The sequence below is a fragment of the Artemia sp. Qi Xiang Cuo genome, chromosome 1, assembly GCF_049724085.1.
Source record: "Artemia sp. Qi Xiang Cuo chromosome 1, ASM4972408v1, whole genome shotgun sequence".
NCBI classification, from domain to species: Eukaryota; Metazoa; Arthropoda; class Branchiopoda; order Anostraca; family Artemiidae; genus Artemia; species Artemia sp. Qi Xiang Cuo.
In genome coordinates, this window is record NC_142794.1 from 24,494,452 (window position 1) to 24,521,167 (window position 26,716).

Sequence of the window (26,716 nt, forward strand, 5' to 3'; positions counted from 1 at the left end):
TTGCTTTAGCAGGATGCCTTCTTCTCGTCTTTACAACCGAATAAATAGCTTTCACCAGATACCTGAAGAGTCAGGTTACCTCGGAAGATAATTGGCCACCCTTGATTAATTCAAATATCCAAAAACTGAATGACCATGCATATTATATTGACTCGCATGAATATTATGTATTCGGTAATTCCTTTTCTACATCCAATACTATAAATGAAATTCAGAAAACTTTACAGAAAAAACTACATATGAAGTGGTATGGGTAAGTCTGCCACGCTGTTGAGCCATTGACAATTCAGTTTCTTACTGATACTTTTGAGCTTCAAGCTGAAAAAACTTGTCATACTCACCCAGTTTTGGGTTACGAACTGTAATTCTGAACCGAACATACTCAATAGTAACAGACACTAAAAATTGGAATTTTGATGTAATTAGATACATCAAACGATTAGCATTTTATGTCGAATTAAAATATATAAGTTTCATCAAATTTGGTCAGACCCATCAAAACTAACGAGCCGGTTAATAGAGGTCCCCCACAATAAAGATTATGGATGGTTTCAAAATCCCTAATAGTATGAAGAAAGGCTGAAACTGATAATTCAAAGAAAGTGAGAAATTTGAGTAAGCTGATTATGAAAGAAGCTCAAAATCAGTTGATCCAGTTAATCAGTTGGTAAAGCTTAAATTCTGTAAGACACAGAGTCTAAAAATGTCCTTAGCAAATTATTTTCATCCAAAAATATTCTAAGACAACTTGTCTCAGCTTTACAATTTATATCATTAAATCCAGACATTCAACCGGTTGACAAAGATATTCTTTATGCTGAAATTTACTAGGGGAGATTGCATATCCAAATTGTTTCGCAAGGGCACATTGATTTAATTAGAGTGCATAGTTTGGATGGAGAAGTCATCAACTTTAAGAGCCAAGCTACTACTTGGGGCGATTGCAAAGGCAGATTTTAATGGTCAGGCCTCCCTCATTAACCAGGTCTGGCCTGAATGTGTAGTTTTATCTTTGGAAAATTATACTACTTTGAATTTGTGGTCTTTATCTCACAAGAAAATGATGAAAGCCGGTAAGCGAAGACAGTCCCAATGAGAGGGTCAGGCAGTGTTTTTGGAAGGACTGCGCACCCTCTGTGGTGGCTTTATTTGTACTTTTACTAAAGACTGGCTCAGTTTAGAAGAGAAGAATCACACAATGTAAAAGATTTAATTTAAATCATTTTTCAAAACAAAATGGTACTGATACAGGGTGATTGAAGCGAATATTAAGCCGGATCTTCATTTAGTAATGTAGCAATATAAACTGTTATTGTGAATTTAAGTATTGTGAATGTGCCTGATTTGAATCCAATGTAGTCTCTACTGTTCTCCTGTGATTGTGTTTAAACAACATCTATAACTCAAATCATGTGATAACAGTCAAAAGACCTGAAAGATAACAGAAAAAACTGTAAAAATCTTGAAGCGTAGAGATCAAAGGAAATAATAACCAACAACAACTAAAGAATTGGCAAATAAAAGGAATAAATTCTTAATAATGAAATACGAACTGAGTACTAACACCCAAATGAGACTGATTAGACGAGACTCCCTACAGCTGCAGGTGTGACATAAATTGAATCATTGAAGAAAAGAAGGACAGTGAATTTAATTTCTTGAATGAAAATGAAATCATAACTAATAGAAAAATATAATTAAACTATAAAATATCATTTTTTGTTTTTTACGTTTTTTTACGTTTTTTTTACTACTGAAAGAAAAATAAGGAAGTTTGCTAATATACATTATAAAAAAATATTACAAACAATTTTTATTAGAACGGCAAAAAAAAAAACAAGATAAAAACTATTTGCAATATTTGTAATGAAAAATAGGTATACATTTTTTCTGAAAACTTTAAGTAATCTATAATAATTAAATAATAAAATATCAATTTTTTGAATGTTATTTTTTCGTTTTTTTTTACTATTGTAATTAAAATTAATTGAAATTAAAAAAATATTGATTAAAAATATTAAAACGTAAAAAAAACACTAAAAGATAAAGCGCTACAAATATCAGAATCGACTTCTAGTTTTGCTGGTACTATGTGTTAACATTGGGTAAAGTTCATAACTTTCAGCCTCTTCTTGAAACGTCTTTCAGAGAAAACAAATCAATAGGGGCTTTTTGAGCCATTAGAGTCCCACCGCACGGTGAGGCCACACAGGTGTGCGTAGCTAGGTGGGTGTGGGTTATGGACAGGACATGCACCCTTTGGCTGACTACTTTAAGAGCCTTAATCTTGATTTTTTTTTATCTAAATAATGTCAAATTCAGATACCTTTAAAGACCAAAGAAATACATGATAGTATTGCAATAGCTCCATGCATTGTATAAATTATGTTTTATGCAGAAAGTATATTTAATTAACATAAAATGTGCCAAGAAAAAAAAAGTAAGAACATAAAAAGGAATTTTTTTAAAAAGGCCATGATTGAAACAGTCCAAAAATAAAAAGGAAGTTTGCTCCTTAGTTTACTTGATGCATTTCTACCAACAAGTTCTGGAAGACCCCCTCTCCTCCTGGAAAAACAGAGAAAATCGGAAAACAAGGAACGCGCGCAAAATAAAGCACTTTCTCAGTATACCAGAGCTGGATGAAGTTCTTAAAAAGAAGGCATATTTTAACAAATTCGCTTAAATATTTTTTTAACAGACAAATGGCATATTTACATTCAAAAAAATTAGAATAAAAAATTACTTACCACTTGGGCAGTAGAGCAAAACGTGTTGAAGAACTTGTAAAACGTTGGAAATGGTGAGGTTTTCCCCGAGGTAATCAACACAACACTCTGTCAATTCCGAGCACAAATACTGTTGCGATGCAGCCAGTGTTGCAACAGCAGTGTGGACAGACCTTAAATCAACCGGTTCAAAATGAAGAAATCTGCAACGATGTTTACCATTAACCATGTTTATTATCGAAACATATTCTAACTACGCAATAACATTTAAAGTTAACAATTTTCAATATAATTGATGAATAAACTTAAATTCTCAGCAAATGAACCAGAATTGATAAATACAAAGATGTCCATAGACAAGGACTCTAAGGAGAGGGGTAAACTAGAGATATTTGCCTTACCCCCTGATTTCTCACCCCAGCCACCCCCTTCCCCCGATTCCGAAACTTACCCTTCTTTTGGTATTTACATAGAAACAAAATCTAAAAAAAATCCGTCTCTAATTTTTTTTTTTTTTCCAACTACTTGGAAAAAAAGCACAAATTTCTAAATACCTTAAGAACAAAATACGGAATATGAAAGGGGATTGGATAAGCCGATAGGACGTATTTCCTTAAAATGGTAATTTATAAATTTAATATTGAAATAGATTGCAAACTGTCTTTAGTCTCACAAAAAGGGGAAAATCAAAAATCATATTTTTTAAATTCTGTTGACGACACTAGACCCTCAAGGTTCAAACCGGCGATGCTGATCTCTGCTTCGTGGTCCTTCAGCCAGGAAGTGCAATGGGAGGCTGGGGCCCACCATCTTGAGTATTTGCAAACCCTTCCTGCTTACCATTCCCAGAGTTCTCCAGGTACCCATTTAGAGCTGGGTTGACTCTGGCTGAGCTTACAGAGTCAGGCCACTGACCCCCATCCCAAACTAAATAACTGGCCACGCCAGGAATAAAACCCGTACCCTCGGACAAACGATTCCCAACCCACGACACCAACCACTTAGCCAGGACGGCTTTAAATTCTGTCACTTTACCTTTATTGCGGGACAAAAGACGGTGTACTTTTTTATATTTTTTCTAGTTGAAAATAATGCTTCCAATACCCCCAAACTTAACCACAAATCTAAGATTGTTGTGATATTCAACCAAATTTTTTTGGGGGGGATCGAGGGGGTCGGTGAAAATTGCACCTTTTGGCACAAAAGAAAAGTATTTTTTTAGGTTTCTTTTTACTTTTTTTTATTTTAGTAGCAAAATATCACGTATGTCTTCTTTCCTATTTAGCTGTAACCAAAATTAATATTTTTTTTTTTTTTACTTCTGGGGCTAAGGCCTAAGACAATAGTTGCAAGATGAGGATTACGTCTCATTCAAAGAGCCTATTTTACTTGCCTCCAACCCAATGTGTGAAATTATGTTAGGAAAGGCAATAAAAGTTAGAGGTAAATAATAATAAATTGAATTCCTATATTCCTTGGGCAACAAGTACGATAGATAGAAAATTGTAATTTACAGGAAGGAAAAATGAATAGGAAATATGCACCGACGGGCAGACAGTCTAAAGAAGGAGTAGAACTCAAAATCTTGTTCAATGGAGGCTAAAAATAGTTTAATTTACTTCTTGACAGATTTACTTAGAAAATGAATAAAAATCGTAAAATTAAATTTAAATCAATTTTATATACTTTTATGTATTTTATATATATTTATATATTTTATATTTTTTATATTATCTATATATATTATAGAAAATTTTCAGTTTAGAGTATTTTTCTTATCGAAAATGTAAATTAGCAAAATACATAAGTTTTGGTTAGACTTTAGATGGTTTTTGGTTAATCATAACAAGTCCTTAAGGATGTATATGGTGCCTTTGTATCATAATACGCGGCCAAAAAAAGGGGGGGGGGGATTTCCCTCTATATTTTGAAAATAATTTTTTTTTTTTAGTTTCACTGGAAAATGCCCTTTCTTCGTATTTTCATTGACAAAACAACAAGAAAAATGCTCCTCCCCCTTGATTTCTAAAATACACTAACTTCTATCTACATTTTCGTGAAGTGACAACCCTGACCACAGTCATTCTTTGTGTAAGCATTGTCATCAATACAAGCGAATTTATGGTGGGGGCAAACTGTATTTTAAATATTTCGGAAGGACATATTTTTTTTTAAATAGAACCCCACCCTGAAAAAGAAATTCTTCAATGAAAATACCCCAAAATTTTTATTTTTCAAAACCAAAGGGGAAGGGGCGAGGAGTTAACAACTAGGCATTTTGAGGGGCACCTGGAGGCATGAGGCACGGAGGCATGCCTCCGGAGGCACGCCGGAGGCATATTCCAAAGGGCGCAATATGTAAATATATACAGCTTGCCTGTTATTCGGTATCTGTCGAATATTTCAGCACCTTCAAAAGCGATCTTTTAAAACTTGGAAAAAATCATTTACGGCTTTATTTGGCAAGGAAAAGAACCCCCAAGACTGAAAACAACTGATATGTACTTAAAGAAGAAGAACGAAGGACTGCAAGTTGTTGATATCCATGCAAAAACTAGGTAGCCCTACGATGGCACTGATGGTGTCACTTTTTCCTATTACACATGCAGCGCTGCCACCAGCTCAAAAATAAAATTCCGATTTTTCTTTTAAAAAAAAATCCCGAAATTTCAAAAAAAAAAACCTGGAACACGGTTTTTAAGTTATACAACCTAGGGCTGCGCGGTGATGACGTAAAAAGCAAGGTGCGAAATTCAAAGTACCGTGAAACGTGGTTTCTAGTTGTAACTAACAATTGATTGTCAATATTCCTAGTATTATTTCGACGTGAAAACGTTCTGGTGGATTAGTAGGATCTACGACAAATATTTAGGCCAAAACAATTCGCCTAAGTTCCGAAAAAACGTGTCTACGCATCCACGTTTCATCGTTATTTGAATTTCCAGCCCAAGAATTGACGTCACGCTTCGCAGCCCTATTCAATATGGCTTGGCCAGCGGTAAAAGTTGCTTTTTATCACGTCTTCACACGCCCCTTTCCCTTTTATCATGGATCCCTTTTATTATCCCTTTTATTTTTATGGACAGGACATGCAACCTTTGGATGACTACTTTAGAGTCTTAATCTTGAATTTTTTTTTATCTAAATAACGTCACATTCAGATGCATTTAAAGAGCCATAGAAATACATGATAATAGTGCAATAGCTCCATGCATTGTATAAAATATGTTTTATGTAGGAAATATATCTAATTAACTTAAAATATGCCATGAGGACTACCCGAAAAAAATAACATGCATTTTAAGCTTCCTTTAGGTGTAGGCCTACACGTAAAATTTTGAATAACACACTTTAAAGATCCGGAGAAGTGCATCATTAGTCTAGACTGTCCTATGAAGTAAATGACCCGCAAGCGTTTACGTAAATGGTTACGGAACACTGCTTGAGACGCAAGTCTCTATTGTGCCAGTCCATCACAGATGCAACTCTTTGATGGAATGGATAGGGCAGTCGTAATGTAAGTCGTATGGCAGTCGTGATGGAAGGAACATGGCAGTCGTAAGTCTGCCACATAGACGTAAATCTGCCATTCCATCAAAATGAAAAAAAAATCTACGAAAGTCAAAAACAAGTAAATTACTTGAAAGATATAATAAAAATCCAGATGTTTTGGCTAATATTCAACCAAATAATAGAAACAAATTAAAAAAGCTGTCTTCGCTTCAAAGCCTACATTTTAAATTTGGATAAATTTGGTCATTCAGCTTTCTGATATCATTTTTTACATATATGCTAATTACTACAGCTTGGAAGATAATACATATATATATATGTGTGTGTGTGTGTAGATGATTATATAAAGTTACAATACAAGCTGTTTGAGTAATTACCTTTTATTTTTTTATTGCTCTTTATCACCATAGCCTGACTGCGATCATATACAGCGTGTAGATTCTGCAAAGAAAAACTTTATAAAGAAGTTTATCTTGAAAATATGTAAAAAACGGAAAAGTGAAAAATGGAATAGTGAAAAAATATAAAAACTAAAGAATAAATTATAGAATGAAACTTTGAACGCTAAGATGGTCAAGAAGTTCAAGAGTTTCCAGTGTCAAGCATTCTAAACGTCAAGGACTTCGGGACGTCAAGGGGAATCGGGATTTGTTTAACAACCCGATCTTCTCAATTTTTAAATACCCTGTAGAGCAGCTGCTGAGGGATAGACTTTTCCTTTACCCTTCTTTGCACAGTCAGAAAAATGAAAGAGTTTTATTTTGTTTGTTTCCTGTCATTTCTCAAAAAAATATAAACCCGATCTTATATTTATTCTTATTTTATACATTTTGAGGATATTAAAAGGGGTCTAAAAGGCGAGAACAAGTCCTGTGAGTGCGTTATTAGAGTTCAAATATAAGAAACTATAGAAAAATTAGTAAGAAACAAAGCTCCTTAACACGCCAGTATGAATATTAATTCCAGTTTTTAAAACGATTATATTGCCAGTGGTTGTTTATATAAAATATGGTCTTTAATCAGGACCGGATTAATTTAAAAAACGACCTTTAGTTTTACTACTGATGACGGTCTTGAAAAGAACTAATAAATTAAACTGAGTATTTGATGCATAATGATATTAATTGCTAAAAGCTCATCAGTTCAATATTTTACTGTAATTTTAATATTTGTTTTCAATAATAAGTACAAAGAGAAACATTTGTAATATAATTCGTTGTCAGTAATACACCAATGACACATTATGTTTAGGGTTTTGCAGCGAGATGATACCCAAACTCTTTTGTGTAGTTTTTTTAATTCGATTCAAACTTGATTTACATATTCAATTTAAGTTTCATTAGTTTTAATAATTATTTATTAATTTAAATTAATATATATATTGTATGTTTTTTCAAACTTAGTTTTATTTAATGTATTTTAGTTGTAATTTTCATTTATAATTTAATATCAAAATATTTGTTTTAGTGTTAAGATTGGTTTTCATATTAAATAAAAGCCTTATTTTCTTTCATATCTATTTAATAATTTATATTAGTAAGTATTATATGTTTTTTTTTGCTATTATTGTTTATTCAATTTGTGGTAGTGTTGGGTTTAAATAAGTATTTAATAGTAATTTATTGTCGTGTTTTTATTTAAATTAAGAATGTATTTTTATATCCTGATCTTAATTTTATAATTGCCATTAATTTTATTTGAAAAACTTATTTTTAGGAAAGTATTTTTTAATTAATTTTTGTTCTATTTTTATTACAAAAAAATTCAAGTTATTAGGGAATGGGGGGGGGTGCTTTATGTACGATGATTATTTAATTACAAAAAAGAGTATAGAAATTGCAATTTAAACCTAATTAGGCTTTTTTAAAATTATAAAAAGTCTGGACAGCAAGGGACAACACTGACGGGAGTGAAAAAATAGCTCCACTAAGGGGTTTACATCATTTCCTTTGCTGACACAAATGAATCACTAGTGTTTGGACTTGACCTTAATAGGATTTTGTGTGCCTAAGCAATTTTACATCTATATCAGAGTATGTCTTTTAACCGAATAATTGGATAATTATAAGTGAAAGTGAAATGAGACATCTCCAAAGTTTATACAAGCATTTCTTCCATAAAAAATACTTGGAAGGATTCACACTCTCCTTTTACAACTCGTGCCATGAGAGCTGTGGACGAGTTGTCATCCTCAAAGACCGACGTTCCAGAACTTAAAACTCCGTTTAATAACATGGCTGTCTCAAAATTTTGATTGGATGTGTTTGGGGAAAAGGTGGGCGTGAGAGGGGGGTTAGTTGCCCTCAAATAACGAACGGTAACGAACTTTAAGTAAGGAGCGACCCGGATCAATAGTAACCAAAACTATAAAAAACAGAGTTTTGATACCAGTAGATATATCAGAAGTTGAATTTTTATGCTTATTTTAAATATGTAAGTTTCATTAAGCTTAGTCTTACCCGGGGGTGATCGTATCGACTCATTGGTCTTAGAAGATCTTGAGAGGGCTCATTAAAATGGAAATTAAGAGTTCTAGTGCCCTTTTTAAGTAACCAAAAAATTGGAGGGGAACTAGGTCCCCTTACATGCCCCTTTTATCGTAAAACGGTCCAAACAAAATTTTAAGATAGCCATTTTCTTCAGCTTAGTTGAAAGGCAGGGGCGTAGCTCCAGCGTTATTATTAAGGGTGCAAACAAGTTCCGTATCCAGAGAGTCAAGGGGCATGGGCTATATAATAGCATTTTTCAATTTATTGGGGGGCAACTGCCCCAGTTGCAACCCCCAAACGACGCCACTGTTGAAAGGCCAAATAACTATGCCTTTGGAGATATCTTGGCCCCCCACAGCCCGTGGGGAAAGGTCTTTACGTTACGAAATTTGCCCATTATTCACGTAGAGTATTTGTTATTGGGAAGTTTGCATATATTTTTCAGGGGAGGGGGTCTGCTGGTGGGATTCTCCACGGGTATAATTTTCCATGGGGAGCGTAGTTTCCATGTGATATATTCTTCAGGAGAAATTTTAAACTAGGGGAATTTGCCAGAATTCCTACACGAAAATTCTTCTTAGTTATTGCTTTCTTATTGCCGACTCAATTTTACGCGTGGAGATGTTAAGCGTACTTGCCTGAAGTAAATTTTCACCAGGATTGAACTATCTAGAGAATAAATCTGTGAGCAAGAGGGATTTATCCGTGGAGATGTTGCCAGATTTCCTGGCTTTACTTAAAAAACGATCAGAAATTAAGTAAAAAACAAGTTTTTTCCACTGAATGTAAGGAGCAACGTTAAAACTTAAAACGAACAGACATTATTACGCATATGAGGAGAGTTACTCCTCCTCAACACCTCACTCTTTACACTAAAGGTTGAACTATGTCCCAATTCTTTAAGAACGACTCCCGAAACACTGTTCGTTTAATTAGAACAATAAGAAGCTTTTTTTTTAAAGTTCTAAAAAACTAGCGTGAAGAGCGAGGTTTAAAAGAATAGCAACCCCGATCATATACGCAATAATTTCCTTTCGTTTCGAGTTTTAATGCTGCTCCTTACTTTCAGTTGAAAAAACTTTTTTTTAAATTTAATTTCTATATAAAACTGTTACTTCCTTTGTTGGCTGGCATGATGTTTTGGCACCTTTCTCATCATCTTTGGCTTCATAGCGCAAAAAATGTATTTTGAAAAAGAATATCAGTAACTTTGTATAGAACTTAGGGCTATATATTGGCTCCTAGGGGGGAGGAAGCAATAGTCACGCTAGTGACCATGGGTAATAGATCGGTGCAATGCATGTTCTTTTGTTGCTACAGTGATGAATTCAAATGAGGCCGTGCACAATCATGCTAATAACTAAAGCCCCCCCCTCCTAAAAAAATTACCAGGGGCTTGTTCAATATTTGAGGGCCACTTAGAGTCATACAGCTTACTCGCAATATCTCCCGATCAAGCATTTAGTCAACACTCATAATACAATCAAGGAATAAACCCCCCTAAGGGGTGAATCTATTAGTGAGCGGTTTGTAAATGGGCGTGTTTCAAATTCGCCTGGTCTGTGTCTTCAATGTTAAGAATTTAAGTAGATTAACCTTAATATACGTATTAAACGTATTTAATATATGTAATGCTTTACCCTGATTTGGTATGCTTTACCAATGATTTGGGTCAGTCTTCTTACAGATAACAACATAACCATTTTAATTTTTCAGTACGCTAATGCTCTTAGGAAATGCCATAAGATACTATGTGTAAGACTAAAATGTACGCAAAAATTTATTGCAAAAAGGTCCTATATTTCTATAAAGGTCCTATTAAGGGAGGGGGGGAGGAGGAGACAAGGCTCTGATCCAAAGAACCATTACAATCGATAAACTATACGACAATAAATAACTTGTAGGTGAATCTTAATAATCTGGAGATTTTAGGGGCCCTGTGAGGCTCCTTAAAGTTTGCCTGTGTGCTAGAGTTATAACTTATAAACAAATTGAAAGGCTAAAAATCGAAGAGTGGACCGTAGCAGATACATCAGCCACTTGAAGTGGCAGCGATAGATTGACGCTTAGTCTAAAAGACTAAGCGTCAATCTATAAATTTATTTAGTTACTATAAATTTACGTAGTATAACTATTATAAATTAGTATAAATTTATAAATAGTATAAATTTATTTTACTACTATAAATCTATTTAGAAAAAAAAAATTAAAATGCAAGTACAATAATTTTATTGATATTTTGTATAAAATATGGATTTTCCAAATTCCACTAAAATAACGATATAAAAAAGATATTTTCCCCCTACATTATTCAGAATGGACAATCAACTAATTGGAGGCAATTTTCCGAAAATAATATGTCCCTGTAAATATTTTGCTAGCAACCTAACGTGTCTTCAATTCTATGCGCATTTGAAGATACCTCTACACACATTCAAAATTTTCCGATTTAATTTTGTTGATAATATTTACCCAAAGATCGAAGAATAATACAGGCACATGATAGTGTTATATTAAGCCATCTCTATTCGTCATTAGTTAGAGTAAGAGCCAATTTACACAAGGATGAGAGCTGAATGGAACCCATACATACACGCGAGCCTGAGATTTCAGGCTGGATTCGTTTAAAGAAAGCACATTTTTGCTTCCATCCTCTCTTCATCAATCTCTTGTTAAACTTAATGGAGACGTCTTGTACAACTCGGCCTCAGAGTGGGCTGATTGGGCGCATTTTTGCCATTGGCAATTTTTTAAGGCGATGCGCATTGAATTTTTCGAATCTGCACATGTTTTGGGGGAGAAAATCGTTCATTCGGCGCATTTTTGCTAGAAAAATGGAGTTATCTGTCCATTTTCACTTTTAGGTGACCACCTTTAGACAAAGCTGCTGGCAAAACTGCTCAAACTTTAGACCAGAGCAGATCTATATGCAAATATTGATCTATTATTAGTTACCTAATAAGGCCCCTCACGGGATTCCTATCCCTTCGAAACCCAGTGCCGGCACCTTTTTTTAAGCTACTGGATATTTGGCAGAGTTTTTCAAGACGCAGGTATTATTGATTATTTATTTATTATGTACACCTGGTTGCTACGTAATACTTTAGGGGGTATTTTTGCTTTGAGACGTTTTTTCTTCTTGATGTTTTTTTTCTTCAAGATATTTTCTTCGAGATTTTTTTTCTTCGTGACCTTTCCTCAACACATTCTCCAAGCCGCTTAGGCGAAACATGTTTTGATTCAGGGAACCCTTATAATCCGTCATCAAAGGTTTTTGTTTGGTGTAGGAATTGAACGTAAGACCAGAGATTTCCATAGACCAGAAAAACCAGATTTTAACCATAGCTGATTTGTTAATTCTGAAATAGATCCACTGTGAAGTCCCTTTTCATTGCTATTTATTGTTAGGTTGTTAAATTAATATTGTTATTATTCGGACCTTTTCTTCAGAAAGCCTAACAAACTTTTCAAAGTTTGTATAGTCGCCATAACTATTTTGGTCAATATTTGGGTCAGTTTTTTACAAGTAACAAGATCACCATTTAAATTTTTCAGTTCAATGATCCTATTGGGAAATAACCAGAAAATACTATTTATAAGACCAAACACGTGCGCAAAAATTTATTACAAAGAGGTCTTACATTTCTAAAAGGAAGTGGGGGGGGAGATAAGGCATAATTCTACAGAAACATAAAAATCGATAAATAATACGGTAAGAAATAACTTGTAAGATGAACTGTAGGAATCTGGAGACATCAGGGGCTCTGTGGGGCTCCTTAAATTTTACCTATGTCCCAGAGTTCAACTTATTGACGCTTAGTCTAAAATAGGGCTTAAACTACTAATATTTTATCTAAAAGCAACACTTTGAAATGCAAGTACAATTATTTTACTAATTTTATGTATAAACATGGATTTTCACAATTCGACTAACATTACGATATAGAATGCATTTTTCCCCATAGATTATTTAGAATGGACAATCAACTAATTGGCATCAATTTACCGAAAATAAGATGTCCCTTCGAACATTTTAACCAAGATTGGTAAAAAAAAAAGACTTTGACAGATTGGTAAACACAAAGACTCAAAATGGTGACAAAATAACAATGAACAACCCTAAATACTTCAGTTTTTCCGGGGGCAGAATTATTTAGCTTCATCTTACTGTTATTTATTCGGTATCAGTGGCCTTTTTTTAGTCAGGAATAATTCAAATCAATCTCATTTAGAATTTTGTAATAGATATGGTAGTTAGCGTTTCTTCCTTTTTTTTGCTTTTTTGGCTATTCAAAATCATTGGCTTGCTAAATATTCAAATTTAAATATTAAATGTTTGTCAATTTGTTATTCCAGCTGAAAAATAAATTAATGTAACTTTAAGATGCATTTCTTGCGGTTTAATTGCTAGCAATATTTTGCTAGCATCCTAACACGTCTTCAATTCCATACGCATTTGAAGTAACCTCTACATATATTCAGTATTTTTCCGAATTACTTCCGAATTACTATTCGCGCAAGTACCGAAAAATAATAAACAGGTAGAAATACTTCATTTTGTTAGAAGACTTTGATGCCCAAACCGGTACAAATAGGGATAGATGGCATCCTAGCTTCCGCATAGGGGAGGAAACAAGCAATGGTAATACACTGATACGATTTTTCGGTATTTTTTAAAAATTTTTGTCAATCACATGGCCCATAAGTTAGCGTGATATTCGCATAATAGTACCAAGGGTAAGCAAACAAACTATTAGTGTTAATTAGTCATTAATTAATTTTTTTAAATCAAAATATTGGTTTTCGGTCATTACCAGGGCGTCCTCAAGTAGGGATAGAGGTCATAAGAAGAATCTAAAGCAATTTCAAATTTCGTTGGAGGATGTAAAGAGTGAAAACGAAATCAAACCAGGGTGGGAAAGGTGCGTGCGTGCTTGTTTTACGTCAGGGGACTTGATGCTACGACGAATATTGGTAGTAATAGTAAAGTAGTGCACTATACCTTAGCACTGTAATGTAGGCTACAAGTACAGACATAAAACTAAAAACATAATATCATGTTTTAACCGGGGCTGGATCTAGGGGATGGGCTAGAGGGTTCTAGGCGTTTACCACCCCCGGTGATTACCCCCCGGAAAATACCCCCCGTGGAAGATGCTCCCTCGCAAAACATCCCCCCGGAAAATACCCCTCGGAAAATCCCCCCCCCGCGGAAAATACCCCCCTGTGGAAAATGAGGCTTTCCAAATTTTTGAATTTTATTTGAGTTTTATTGTTTTTAATTTCTGTTGGGGGAAGGAATTTTGGTACTTGTGTATCATGCACCACTCACTCAAGTTTACGCTGTGTAAAACTTGTGAACAAACTGGTTTTTTCGTTAGTTTTTTTCAGCTTAGCGTGAGACAAGACATATGGCAAATATATAATTTGGGCTATATATTTGCACATTAGGGGGGGGGGGAAAATTATTTGGAAAGTATGAAGTCATAAAACAATTATTTCTAGGTGTATTACCTTACCCTTAGAACCGCCTGTGCCTCCAGAGGCACCCAGGGCATCAAGAAGGAGCCGCCAATCTTCCCGCCGGTTTGCTGCTGCAAATATGTCTGTCCTCCCACTGAGGTTGGATTGATGTGTGCAGGTTACGGAGATCTGTCTGGTACGTTCGACGCAGGGTGTTTCTGGGTCTGCCCCTGCGGTATGGACCCGATTGCTGCCAATGGAGCGCTGCATTTGGTAGTCGGAGATTGTCCATACGTAGTACATGGCCAAGGTATCTCCATCGGCGGACTCTTATGATATATGTCACAAGAGGCTGGCCAGTCTTGCCACGGATGGATCGGTTTGTTATTCTCTGCTGCCAACGGATGTTGAGAATTCTTCTGAGACATATTTTTTCGAAAGCAAATATTCTTCTAACTTGTTCCTGGTTCAGGTGCCAGGTTTCAGCAGCGTAAAGCAGCACTGGCATAACATTGCTATTGAAGAGTCGTAACTTTAGCCGTATAGAGAAGCTTTGGTACCGCCATAATTTCCGTAATCTATTGAAGGCCCCATTGGCTTGGCCGATTCTTCTGAGCACTTCTTTTGTGGTCGATCTGGTACTTTCTATTATGCTTCCCAAGTATTTGAAATGGACAACTTGCTCTATGTGTTGGTATCCGCAAATGATGCTCAGGGCTGAATCTGTGGTAGCCATGCATTTTGTTATCTCATTTTTATTTTCAGGCCGACATGGACACCTCTCTCCCTCACTTTGTCAAGGAGTTCTTGGAGTCTTAGCTTGCATGATTCTAGGACGGCGATGTCATCAGCGAAGTCTACATCACTGAGGCGTGTTTCTGGATTCAGCTGGATTCCGTCTGTGCTTGTACTTCGCAGTATGTAATCAATGACAATTACGAAAAGTAGCGGTGACAAGAACACAACCTTGCTTAACTCCTGACATAATGCGGAAGAAACGAGTTTAGCCATCTGGTGTCTTTACACAGCACTCGCCATCTTCATAAGACGCAACAATCAGTGAAACTATCTTTTCAGGGTTTCCGTAATGCAGTAGGATCTTCCACAGAGTTTGGCGTATGGCCACTAAAAATTACAGAAGAATAGCGAGGTATCTGGAAATGTTGTTAAGTAAAAAAAAAAAAATTCCAGTACACCTCTCTATCTTTATATCTAATATGCAGAATAATTGTACCAAATACATTTTGCATTCAGACCCGCTATATCCCCCCCCCTAATGTGCAAATCTATAGCCTAAATTTATTTCTAAGGTAACGAAAAATCTAGCGTAAAAACCAGCGTGTTCTCGAATTTTACACAGCGTAAACTTGAGTGAGTGGTGCATGATACACAAGTATCAAAATTCCTTCCCACTACGGAAATTAAAAAAATAAAACTCTTATAAAATTCTCAAATTTGGAAAGCCTTATTTTCCACGGGACTGTTTTCTGGCGGGGGAGGGGGTATTTACTGGGGAGGGTATTTCCGTGGGGGGGGGTATATACTACGATCACTCTGAACTTCTATTTGTACTAAATACAGTCTGATCTTGAACGACTATTATAGAATATTACTAAAACCATAAGATAGAAGATTCTCCAGAACCAATACTGGCACAAAGGACGTCGAACCGTTTCAGTTGCGGGGTATTTTTTACATGGGGATAAGGAACAAGCCTGTTGCCCAAACCACCGTGGCAGAGATAGATCCCTAAGCCCTGTATTGTCAAGCAGACAGTCAATCCACTCTGCTACAACAGGAACACAAAAAAAAGATTTATATAAATTGTTGGGTATATACGGCAAAAAAGGATTATTGACTTAGATACAGTATTATCAAACACAAGCTTTTCCGTGTTAGATACAGAGATAAATTGCTAGGTTCGGTCATTTGTCAATTTCCTAGATGACTTATTTCAATATTGTAAACTTAGCGTATTTGCAGGAATTCCTCTTCCGTGATAGATTACATAGTTTTATAATTGACAGGTTAGAGTATGGCAGTTCCTGTCTTATATCCACGTATCTATTTCCTAGTTTTATTAAATATAAGCGACCAGCAGTGTTTCCATTCTAGGGATTACCACCCTGTAATGGGGAGTTAGTAAGGTGTATCTATGGAATTTGCTTAGACATATAGCAATCTCCACGTTATTCTACGTTCCATGGCAGCTTTCCATGGCAGATTATCAGACCGGTTATTTGGCAGTGTATAATGTGGTCAAACATGTTTTGAGAGTATGGTCGTAATAATATAATGTGGTCAAACAGGTTTTTTTTCTGTTTTTGATAAGAATTGCACAATGAATGTACATCGTGAGGTCACGTGCACATTTTTCTTAAAAAACTGGTACATTTAAAAAGGGGTAATGAGATTTGCGAATTGAAGTGTAGGATTCGCGAATTTGATCCTATTAAGGTGGAGAAAAAAAGAAAAGGGTTTAGCATTTGTAAATACTTCAATGTGTTGTCAATTTCAAATAGTTTAGAAATAAAAAAATTTAACAAGAAATGACTGAAAAGTGTTTTTGGGGGAGATGGGGTGATTGTGTACTGTATAATACATATGTGATGTTTGGACAGTGTTGTCAATTTAAAATAGTTTAACGTTCCCTTCGTTCCCCCATTTCTGAGGGCAGGGGAGGGGGGGTCAATTTTGGAGGTAAAACCAAAAATACTCATCATCGAAAATAAATGGGATCTGCCACAAGGGCACGGCTCAGCTGCCCTGCGGTCCCCCTTTTCTGTGAGCAGGGGAGGAGGGGGGTCGATTTTAGAAGGAAAACCAAAAATACTCAGAATCAATAAAAATCGGGATCTGCCTCAAGGGGAAGGCTCAGAGGCCCATCATTCACCCATTTCTGAGGGCAGGGGAGGGGGGTCAATTTTAGACGGAAAACCAAAAATACTCAGAATCGAAAATAAAGGGGATCTGCCTTAAGGGCAAGGCTCAGATGCTCTTCGTGCCCCCATTTCTGCGGGCAGGGGAGGGGGGGTTAATATTGGAGGGAAAACCAAAAATGCTCAGAATCGAAAATAAATGGGATCTGCCTCAAGGCGAAGGCTCAGCGGCCCTTCGTCCCCCCATTTCTGAGAGCTGGGGAGGGGGGTTCAGTTTTCGAGGGAAAACCAAAAATACACAGAATCGAAAATAATTGGGATCGGCCTCACGGGCATGGCTCAGAGGCCCTGCCTTCCCCCTTTTCTGTGCGCAGGGGAGGGGGGGGTCAATTTCGGAGGGGAAATAAAAAATAATCAGAATCAAAAATAAATGGGATCTACCACAAGGGGAAGGCTCAGTGGCCCGTCCTTCCCCCATTTCTGAGGGCAGGGGAGGGGGGGGGTGCCAATTTTGGAGGGAAAAACAAAAATGCTCAGAATCGAAGATAATTTCCATTCGTCTTAGTTTTTTTATGATGCTGCTTATTTTTAGTTGAAAATGCTTATTTTGTTATTTAATTGGGAATGAAAAGTCAAACTCGACCACAAGGAGAAAGATATTTTGTTAGGTGTTGGTCACCTCCTATACGGTATAGTTTCCACCATTCTTAGTTTTTAACGATGCTCCTTATTTCTAGTTGAAAATCCATATTTTTTAATTTAATTGGAAATGAAAAGTCAAAGCGCTAGAATGGTTGAAATCCATTAGCTAAGAAGTGGGGTCTTAGTCCACCAGCCAGAATGGTTGAAATCCACTAGCTCAGAAGTGGGGTCTAAGTCCACCAGCCTGAATTGTTGAAATCCACTAGCTCAGAATTGGGGTCCCAGTCGACCAGCCTGAATGGTGAAAATTCACTAGCTCAGAAGTGGGGTCTTAGTCCACCAACCTGAATGGTCGAAATCTACTAGCTCAGTATTGGGGTCAGTCCACCAGCGTGAATGGTTGAAATTCACTAGCTCAGTACTGGAGTTTCAGTCCACCAGCCTGAATGGTGGAAATTCACTAGCTCAGAATTATCGGAATTTGTTTGTTTATTTGCTTTTTCTTTTCCCCAGGGGTGATCGTATCAACCCAGTGGTTCAAGAATATTGCAGGAGGGCTCATTTGAACGAAAATTAAAAGTTTTCTCTCTCCTTGAAAGTAAGGAGCACCATCAAAAATTAAAACGACAGAAAACATTACGTATATGATTGGGTTCACCTCCTAGTCAATACCTCGCTCTTTAAGCCAAAGACTATTTAGTACTTTCATAAGAGTTATTTATTCTAATTAACGGCACTTGTGATTAAGGGGTCATTTTTAAAGAACTATAACAAAATTCAAAGTTTAGCTTAAAGAGCAAGGTATTGACTAGGGGGCGAACCCTCTAATATACGTATTAAAAATATATGAATATAGAAGTTCGTTACGTAAGTTAAAAAACAAAGTTTTTTTTAACTGAAAGTAAGGAACGACGTTAAAACTTAAAACGAACAGAAATTATTCCGTATATGAAAGGGGCTGTCCCCTCCTCAACGCCTCGCTCTTTACGCTAAAGTTTGTCTCCGTCTCACAACTTTATTTTTTAAAACAATATTTTTACAATTTAATGCCCATTTAATTCCCGCAAAATCTTCGAAATCCAAAGAAATATAAGCACGGGTTTATATTTTTTGAGAAAGGAAAGGAAACAAACGAATTAAAACGCTTTCCTTTTTTCTCCTGTGCAAAGAAGGGTAAAGTAAAAGTCTATCCCTCAGAAGCTGCTCTACAGGCTATTTAAAAATTGAAAAGATTTGGTTGTAAAACGAATCCCGATTCCCCTAAAAGTCCTTGACGTTTGTGTTAGTTTCAAATTCGCACATTCAATTGTTCCTAAGATTTTGTGTGTATGCCCTCTTGACAACCTGCATTCAGTCGGCGTGTTGTGATTAAGTTCATCCGGCCCCCCCCCCCCTTTAAGAAAATCTTTGAATTTTTTCTGTTTATACCCTTAGGCATAGTTGTAATCGTAGTCAGAGTAGTATTGGTATTACTACTAGTAATATTAATTGAAATAGCAGCAGTCCTACTAGCAGTCCTGCTACATCCCTCTCGTCAAATCCTGGAAGTTTCAACCCATTACAACTATTCATTGCTATGAAATTGCTAATATGTCCTTTTGATATATTCTCTTGAAGTTTTAATCTCAATGCTCTTAGCCTTAAAAGTAGTTATAATAGAAATAGTAGTAGTAGTAGTAGTAGTATTAAATGTAGCAGTAATAGTAGTATTAGTTGCGTGCGCATATTGTCTTCTGACCAGATGGTATTCCCCTTTAAGCATTCTTTATTTTAATATAGTTATTCGTTTTGTTTGGTTAGTTATATTGATAGTTATTTTAATATAGCTAATATAGTTTTAACAAGAATTCGGGCTTTATTTTTTTCAGCTCCTGCAAGTCCTGTACTAATGAAGACTTATCCTTTCTTAACTTCTAGCCAAAATGCACTGAATATGAAACCGTTAGTCACCCCCTTAAAACAATCACACTGCTTTCGTTAATTTCCGGCAGTAATCCTGGTTAACACGATTATTTTTGTTGTATTTTTGTTTATTTTGCATATTAGAATTCCGCTCGAAATAAATGTTTTCATTGAATCAAAAATGATACCCTGACGTTTCGAAAGCCTATAGAGCGTTAGCCTTACTCTTGTTTTCGGTAATTTTGTAAGAAAATTTCAAAACCGCCTCTTATCGTTCCAGGTTTCCGAAGCATGCAAATCTATGCTCCTATTAAGTTGATTGATGAGGACACTCCCTCGGGATATTCCACGCCTAGTGGGGGAGAAACAGATCCTGAAATGAGTTTTCTAAACACACCAGGTATCAATATTGTTGACGATTTTATGCTATTTCTATTATTTACGTCAGAGTTGTTGTAAAGCGAGCAGAAATTGCAATAAATAACCAAGTCAAACTCAAAACGAGCAGAAATTAACATGAGTAGTGCTCAAAACCCCTATGCCTTCCCAAGGCCAGAACATAATTTGTACTTTACTGAAAAAATACAAATTTTTTTACTTTTATAGCTTTAATAAATCAAATAATATTAGCATTCTGATTACTAAATATCGATATATTTATATTAAACTGACAATGCACATTCATTTGTATTTTTTTCAGTAAGTGCAAATTTTGTTCTGACCTTGGGGAGGCATAAGGGTGGCCCTCCAATCACATTCGACTTTTAAAAGGGGCATTAGCCCTTTCTATTTTCAATCGAATCAGTTCTTTTCGAAGTTCCTAAGACAACTCCTTCGATACGAAGTGCCCTGGTCTAAACCAAAAAATAAAAGAAAAAAATAATAATAATACATGGTACCCACATCAGTCTTTACTATAAAAATGTCAAGCCTTCCAATCACTTTCGAGTATTAAAAAGGACCCTAGCCCTTTCAATTTCCAATAGAATGAGCCCTTTTTGAGATTCTACGACAACGCTTTCTATATATACCTTATATGCCCCCAGGGCAAAAATTACAACCCTTTCCCTGTGGGCTGTGAGGGAGTTTTCATCCTCAAAGATCTAATTTCTAGAACTTTCAACTACGTTAAACAAAATGGCTATCTCAAAATTTTGATTGGATGTATTTGGGGAAATGATGGGCGTGAGAGAGGCGTTAGTCGCTCTCCAATCACTTTCAACTGTTAAAAAAGGCACTAGCCCTTTCAATTTCCAATCAAATGAGACCTTTTGAAGTTTCTACGACAACACTTTCAGTAGAAACCTTATATGCCCCAAGGGCACAACTTACAACCCTTGCCCTGAGGGTTGGGGGGGGTTGTCATCCTCAAAGACCTAATTTTCAGATCTTTCAACTACGCTGAAAATTTATATCTTAAAATTTAGATTGGATGTGTTTGGGGAAATGGTGGGCTTGAGAGGGAGGTTAGTTACCCTCCAATCACTTCCGACTGTTAAAAATCGTACTTGTCTTTTCAATTTCCGATCGAATGAGCCATTTTGAAATTTCTACAACAACGCTTTCTATATAAACCTTATATGCCCCAGGGCATAACTTACAACCGTTGACCTGAGGGCTGTGAGGGGGTTGTCATCCTTAAAGACATAATTTCCGGAACTTTGAACTACGTTGAAATGGCTATTTTTTGCTAACATATACACGATTTATTGTGCTTAAAGCTTCCTAATTTTTCTATCAATCGTAAAAAAAAACCTAAAAAAAACAGTCCAAAAATGATATTTTATAGTTTCCTTACATTTTTCTATTAGTTATAGCACGAATTACCTTATAAAAAGCACTAAGTCTCATTTTATTTTTTGATTGTCATTTTCATTCAAGAAATTAGATTCACTGTCCTTTTGTTCATTGATTCCATTTCTGTCCTACCTGCAAATGCAGAGGGTGTATTCTCCTCAGTATCATTTGGATTTTAGGCATCCGTTATTCTTTCATTATTCATCACTTAATCTTTTTATTTGTCTATTCTTTAGTTGTTGTTGGTTATTCTTCCCTTTAATCTCTACTTTTCAAGATTTTTACGTTTTTTTCTATTCTCTTTAATGTCTTTTGACTGTTATCCCATGATTTTAGTTACAGATGTCGTTTGAACACAATCACAGGAGAACAGTAGAGACTATATTGGATTCAAATCAGGCTCATACACAATACTCCAATTCACAATCATAGATTTACAAAGCTCCATTACTAAATCAAGATCCGGCTTAATATTCGCTTCACAAGCACCCTGTATCAGTACCATTTTGTTTTCAAAGATGAATAAAATTAAATCTTTTACATTATGTGATTCTTTTGTAGAATAGAGCCATTCATTAGAAAAATTACAAATAAAGCCTTACCACCATATAGGGTGCACATTGCTACCAAAAGCACTGCCTGACCCTCTGCCTCGGAATCTCTTCACGTACCAGCTTACACCTTGGTCTTGTGGGATAAAGACCACAAATTCGAAGCAGTATAGTTGTCCAACGATAAAACTGCACATTCAAGCCATACCTGGTTAACGAGGGAGGCCTGACCATGAAAATCTGCCTATACAATCACCCTAAGTAGTAGCTTGGCTCTTAAAGATGATGACCTCTCCATCCAAACAATGCAATCTAATACAATCAATTTGTCTTTGCAAGACAATTTGGCTATGCAATCTCTCCACGAAAATTTAAGCATAAAAATATTTCTGTAAACATTTTGAACGGCTGGCTTGTAAAGATGAGCCAAGTTGTCTTGGAATATTTTCGGCTAAAAATAATTTTTTGAGGAAATTTCTAGCCTCTCTGTCTTACCGAATTTAAGCTGCACCAATGCATTAACTGATTTTGAGCTTCTTTCTTAATCAGCCTCCTCAAATTTTGCGCTTTTTTTGAATTTTCTGTCTCGGCCTATCTTCATCCTATTAGGTATTTGGAAACCTTCATAATTCTTATTGTGGGGGACCACTATAAGGAGACAATTGAAGTCCATTCAGTTTATGTATTTTAAAAAAGTAGTTGCCTCGAAAAATAATTTTAGTAGCTTGGCTCTTAAAGATGACCTGGGTCTACTAAATTTTTGTCATAAAAGGAATATAAAGCTGATCAAATTTTGGTTACAGATATTACATTTGCTAGATAGCCGTAGAGTGAAGGCCATGTATAGCACGGATCATAGTATCCTGGATGATCTCCAGACTACATAATATGGTTTTGAGCATGAGCCATAGACAATTAGTCCTTAATCGATCTGAGATCTGATATAAGTCTTATAGAAATTTATTAGGGTTTTTTCATGGCAGCCCCAAGGCATATTGAGTAGCTTTTGTAATATGCGCATTGTATTCTCACATCAATTTTTGTAAAACCAGAATATTTATTGAAATTCTTCCATAGAAGTATTATGTTTGATCAATGCAAGCTAGCCACCCAGATGGTTTCATTGGTGCAAACTTGGGTGGCAAAATAGTGTCTTAATCGTGTAAAAGTGCTATTTCCAAAAACTTGCCTCTCGCGAGGCTTCGCATCACTTGCGGTGGTACCAGAGATGTACAATTTTAAATAGAGATCAGATCTAGTTTGAAGCCACTTGCTAAATCTAGGCGCATCAGAAATATTAGGGGCGTTTTCTAGCACTAAGATCTTACATCTAAGAACTTTCATCTTTCTGCAAAGATTATCGTTTTTTCAGCTACCTCTGTTCTAAGATCATACAACTCACTGATGTTAGCAAAAAGCATGAAAGACGCCATCTTTCTGCCATATGCAACAATGATAAGAGAACTTTGATGATACACTCATCATTGTTCTCAAACCGCTCATCAGAGCATAATGATAAAAGACGTTTGCATAAAAACGACCCAACATGTAAGATTTTAGTTAAAAAATTTCACTTTTAACCGGTTTCTGACAAAAGATGTAAGATCTTAGCACCTTGAAAAGTGAAAAAACGGCCCTAGTCTTTGGTGGCAAAAACAACCGGGTACGTAGACATGGTAGGGGCTGTGGTGATTATCTTCTTTGAAAAATGCATTGGCGTTATTTTTACAGACTAAAGAAAATACACAGACTTTAACAAAGATATTTTAGGAGAATGGTAAACCTTCACTCACAAAAGGGGGAGGGGGTAATCTTTTTTTTTTCTGATAAATCATTTTTATATTGCTAAACATTGACCTTGTTATTATGTATCTTCCAAATATAATTAAATTTAAAAAGTAAAACCAACAGAAATCATTATTTACACTAGGGAGGTTGCTTCTGCCTCAATACCTCTTTTTTTGCCCTAAGTTTTGACTTTTCCAGAACTTTTGAAAAGGGTTATTATTTTAATTAAAAAGTCCTTTTGTTTTAAGAGATGTTTTTAAAGAATTGGGACAAAACTACAAATTTTAGCGTAAATAACGATGTATTGAAATGCCCCCCCCCTCATACATAATAATTCCTGTTTGTTTTAAGTTTTGATGTTCCTCCTTATTTTTAGTTGAAAAAAACTAGTTTTTTTTATTATTTAATTTCTGATTGTTACGAGATAATGGCAGAAAATCCGGCTTCCCCTCCATGTAAAGTTCTTCCCACATAAAATAGCCTTCCCCCCCCAGCCGCGAAAATTTCTTGTGGACAATTCTGGAGGAAAGTTTTTTCGTTGCCCACTTTCATTTGAAACAACTTCTTTTTGTTTTTAAATTCATGCAGGAAATCCCCTATTCTGTGAAAAACTTTACTCTAAATACACCACCCCCTAGTATAAAAATGATACCGCAAATAAATTTACCCTGGTGAATTTCTCCCGTCGAAATACCCACCCCCGAATGGAAAGATACTTAGACAATTCCAACCCGGTAAAAATTTTCCCCCAGACGATTCCCGATTAAATCTCAACGTCTAAAATAGTATCAGGAGAGAATAAAGATTAGAAAGAATGAATTATTTTTTGTTATCATTGATAGAAAACTTGGTTGTGGACTGATAATACTCTATGGAGCAATCTAATCAAACTGAACTATTTATATACAGAGGTCTCTGATGGTATCCTTGCTCTATATATATATCTATTATATGACAATTAAAATAATACAAACAAATTTATTGTATGATTACAATATAAAACTCATTTTAAATATTAATAATTAGATTTAATATTAAATCATATATGATAACTACTCCCACATGGTTTCCGTTGTTTAAAATCGTTTTTATAGAATGACCTCTTATGTTATCAGTTAAATAGCCACTTTTTCTCTTCTCTTAGAACATAGTCATCATAATAACCTGAATCATATTTTCCTTTATATATCTTTTTCATTGGATTTTTACTGCTGTCTCTTGCACTACAGAGAAATGCCTCTTTTACCAGTTTCTTATTTTGATCTTCCTTTTCTACCATATCAACCCTTCTTTTATGTGAACATACATGCAATTAGTATAGATTTATTTCCATGTCACATATATTTTGTTTTCTTATTTCCTCCAGGTTCTTCTCCTCCGTTTCTACCTCTATGATGTCTAAACATGCAGTGGGTTCATGAGAATGTCCTTTACAAATAGAACAGTTACAATAAAAGGATATTTCTAATTCAAATTGTTCAATCTTGTCATTACACTGCCAAATAAAAACTTAGCGAATTCTATTCACAGGCTAATAAAGCTCTTGCGAAAACCCTGTCTTTGTAGTTCCTCCGCCATTAGTGAGGAAGCATTCCCCCTGAGTTGCTGAGACAAAAACACGGGACCCTGTTCTCTTCTATTAAGATAGTAAATTTTACAATGGATTGTGCGACTCGTCTATCTGCTTAGTATAGCCAAGAAACAATGAAATCAAGTATGTTTCCTAACTGTTCTTTCGTGAATCCACACATTCCCGAGTTGAATATTTAAATCAATTTCTCGGACTATTTAGTCCTAAATATAAAAGAAACGAGGTTTGTTTCTAAATTCCTCTTCGTGAATCAGTTATATACTCACCGATTATGCAAATAAATTTCTCAGGTTGGGTTAGCGAAACAACAATGAATCTATGTTTGTTTCTTAATTTCCTCTTTTTGAATCAATACATTCCCTAGCGATTATGTACATCAATTTCTTAGGTTAGTCTAGCAAAACAACAAAGGAATCATGTTTGTTTCTTTATTCATCCTTCGTGAATCAATAATTACCCCACTAATTAATCGAATAAAGTTCTCAAGTTAGGTTAGCTTGAAGATCAAATAATTCTTAATGTTTAGTAATTTTCCCTCCATGAATCAATCGTGTCCCCGCCGATTATGTAATTCAAATTCTCATGCTATATTGGCATATAGATAAAAGAAACTTTAACGTTTCTTGTTTCCCCCTTCGTGATTGAACAAGTCCCCACCGACTATTTAAATCTACTTCTAAGATTAGTCTAGCCAAACAAAATCAAAACGTTCACTTCGAGTATGTACATTCTCACTGTCAAAAACCATAACACAGATATAAAATAATGTTAATAGCCAAAAATGAAAGAAAACTCCTGTTTTTCATTTTCACTGACAACTAATTATAAAACACATAAATTGATGTTAACATCAATAAATATGATAAAGCATCTTTTTTTTCATTCTCAGTGACAGAAACCCTAAAACAAGAATTAATTGCTGTTAACATCCATAAATTGGACAAAATTCATGTTTTTTCATTCTCAATGACAAAAACCATAAAACAGTCATGAATTTATGTTGACATCCATAAAAAACCTCAAATAAAATGACCTACACCCATGAGCGTCCAAAAAAACATCCATCAAAGTGAGAAAAATCCTGTTTTTTCATTCTCACTGACAACGAACAGACATAAAAACATGCATAAATTATGTAAAAAAGTTGTAGGTGGCAGCACGGTGTTCTCGTGGGAGCTCATGAGGCCTTTCTACTGCTAAAGTTTTTTATTGTTTTAAAAAATAAAGTTGTGAGACAGAGTCAAACTTTAGCGTAAAGAGCGAGGCGTTGAGGAGGGGACATCCCCTTTCATATGAGGAATAATTTTTGTTCGTTTTAAGTTTTAATGTCGCTCCTTACTTTCAGTTTAAAAAACTTGTTTTTTTAATTAAT

General features: G+C 35.4%; 1 long non-coding RNA gene across 1 annotated transcript in view; it reads right to left on the reverse strand.

Annotated features, from left to right (window-relative positions):
* Positions 1-1,303: 1,303 nt before the first annotated feature.
* Positions 1,304-26,716, reverse strand: part of LOC148956139 (uncharacterized) — a 90,559-nt gene continuing 65,146 nt past the window's right edge. The window contains exons 2-4 of the long non-coding RNA XR_016142363.1: positions 6,620-6,683; positions 2,751-2,932; positions 1,304-1,431 (exon numbers count right to left, since the gene is read on the reverse strand). This is a non-coding gene — a long non-coding RNA (uncharacterized LOC148956139). The remainder of the gene's footprint in view (positions 1,432-2,750; positions 2,933-6,619; positions 6,684-26,716) is intronic.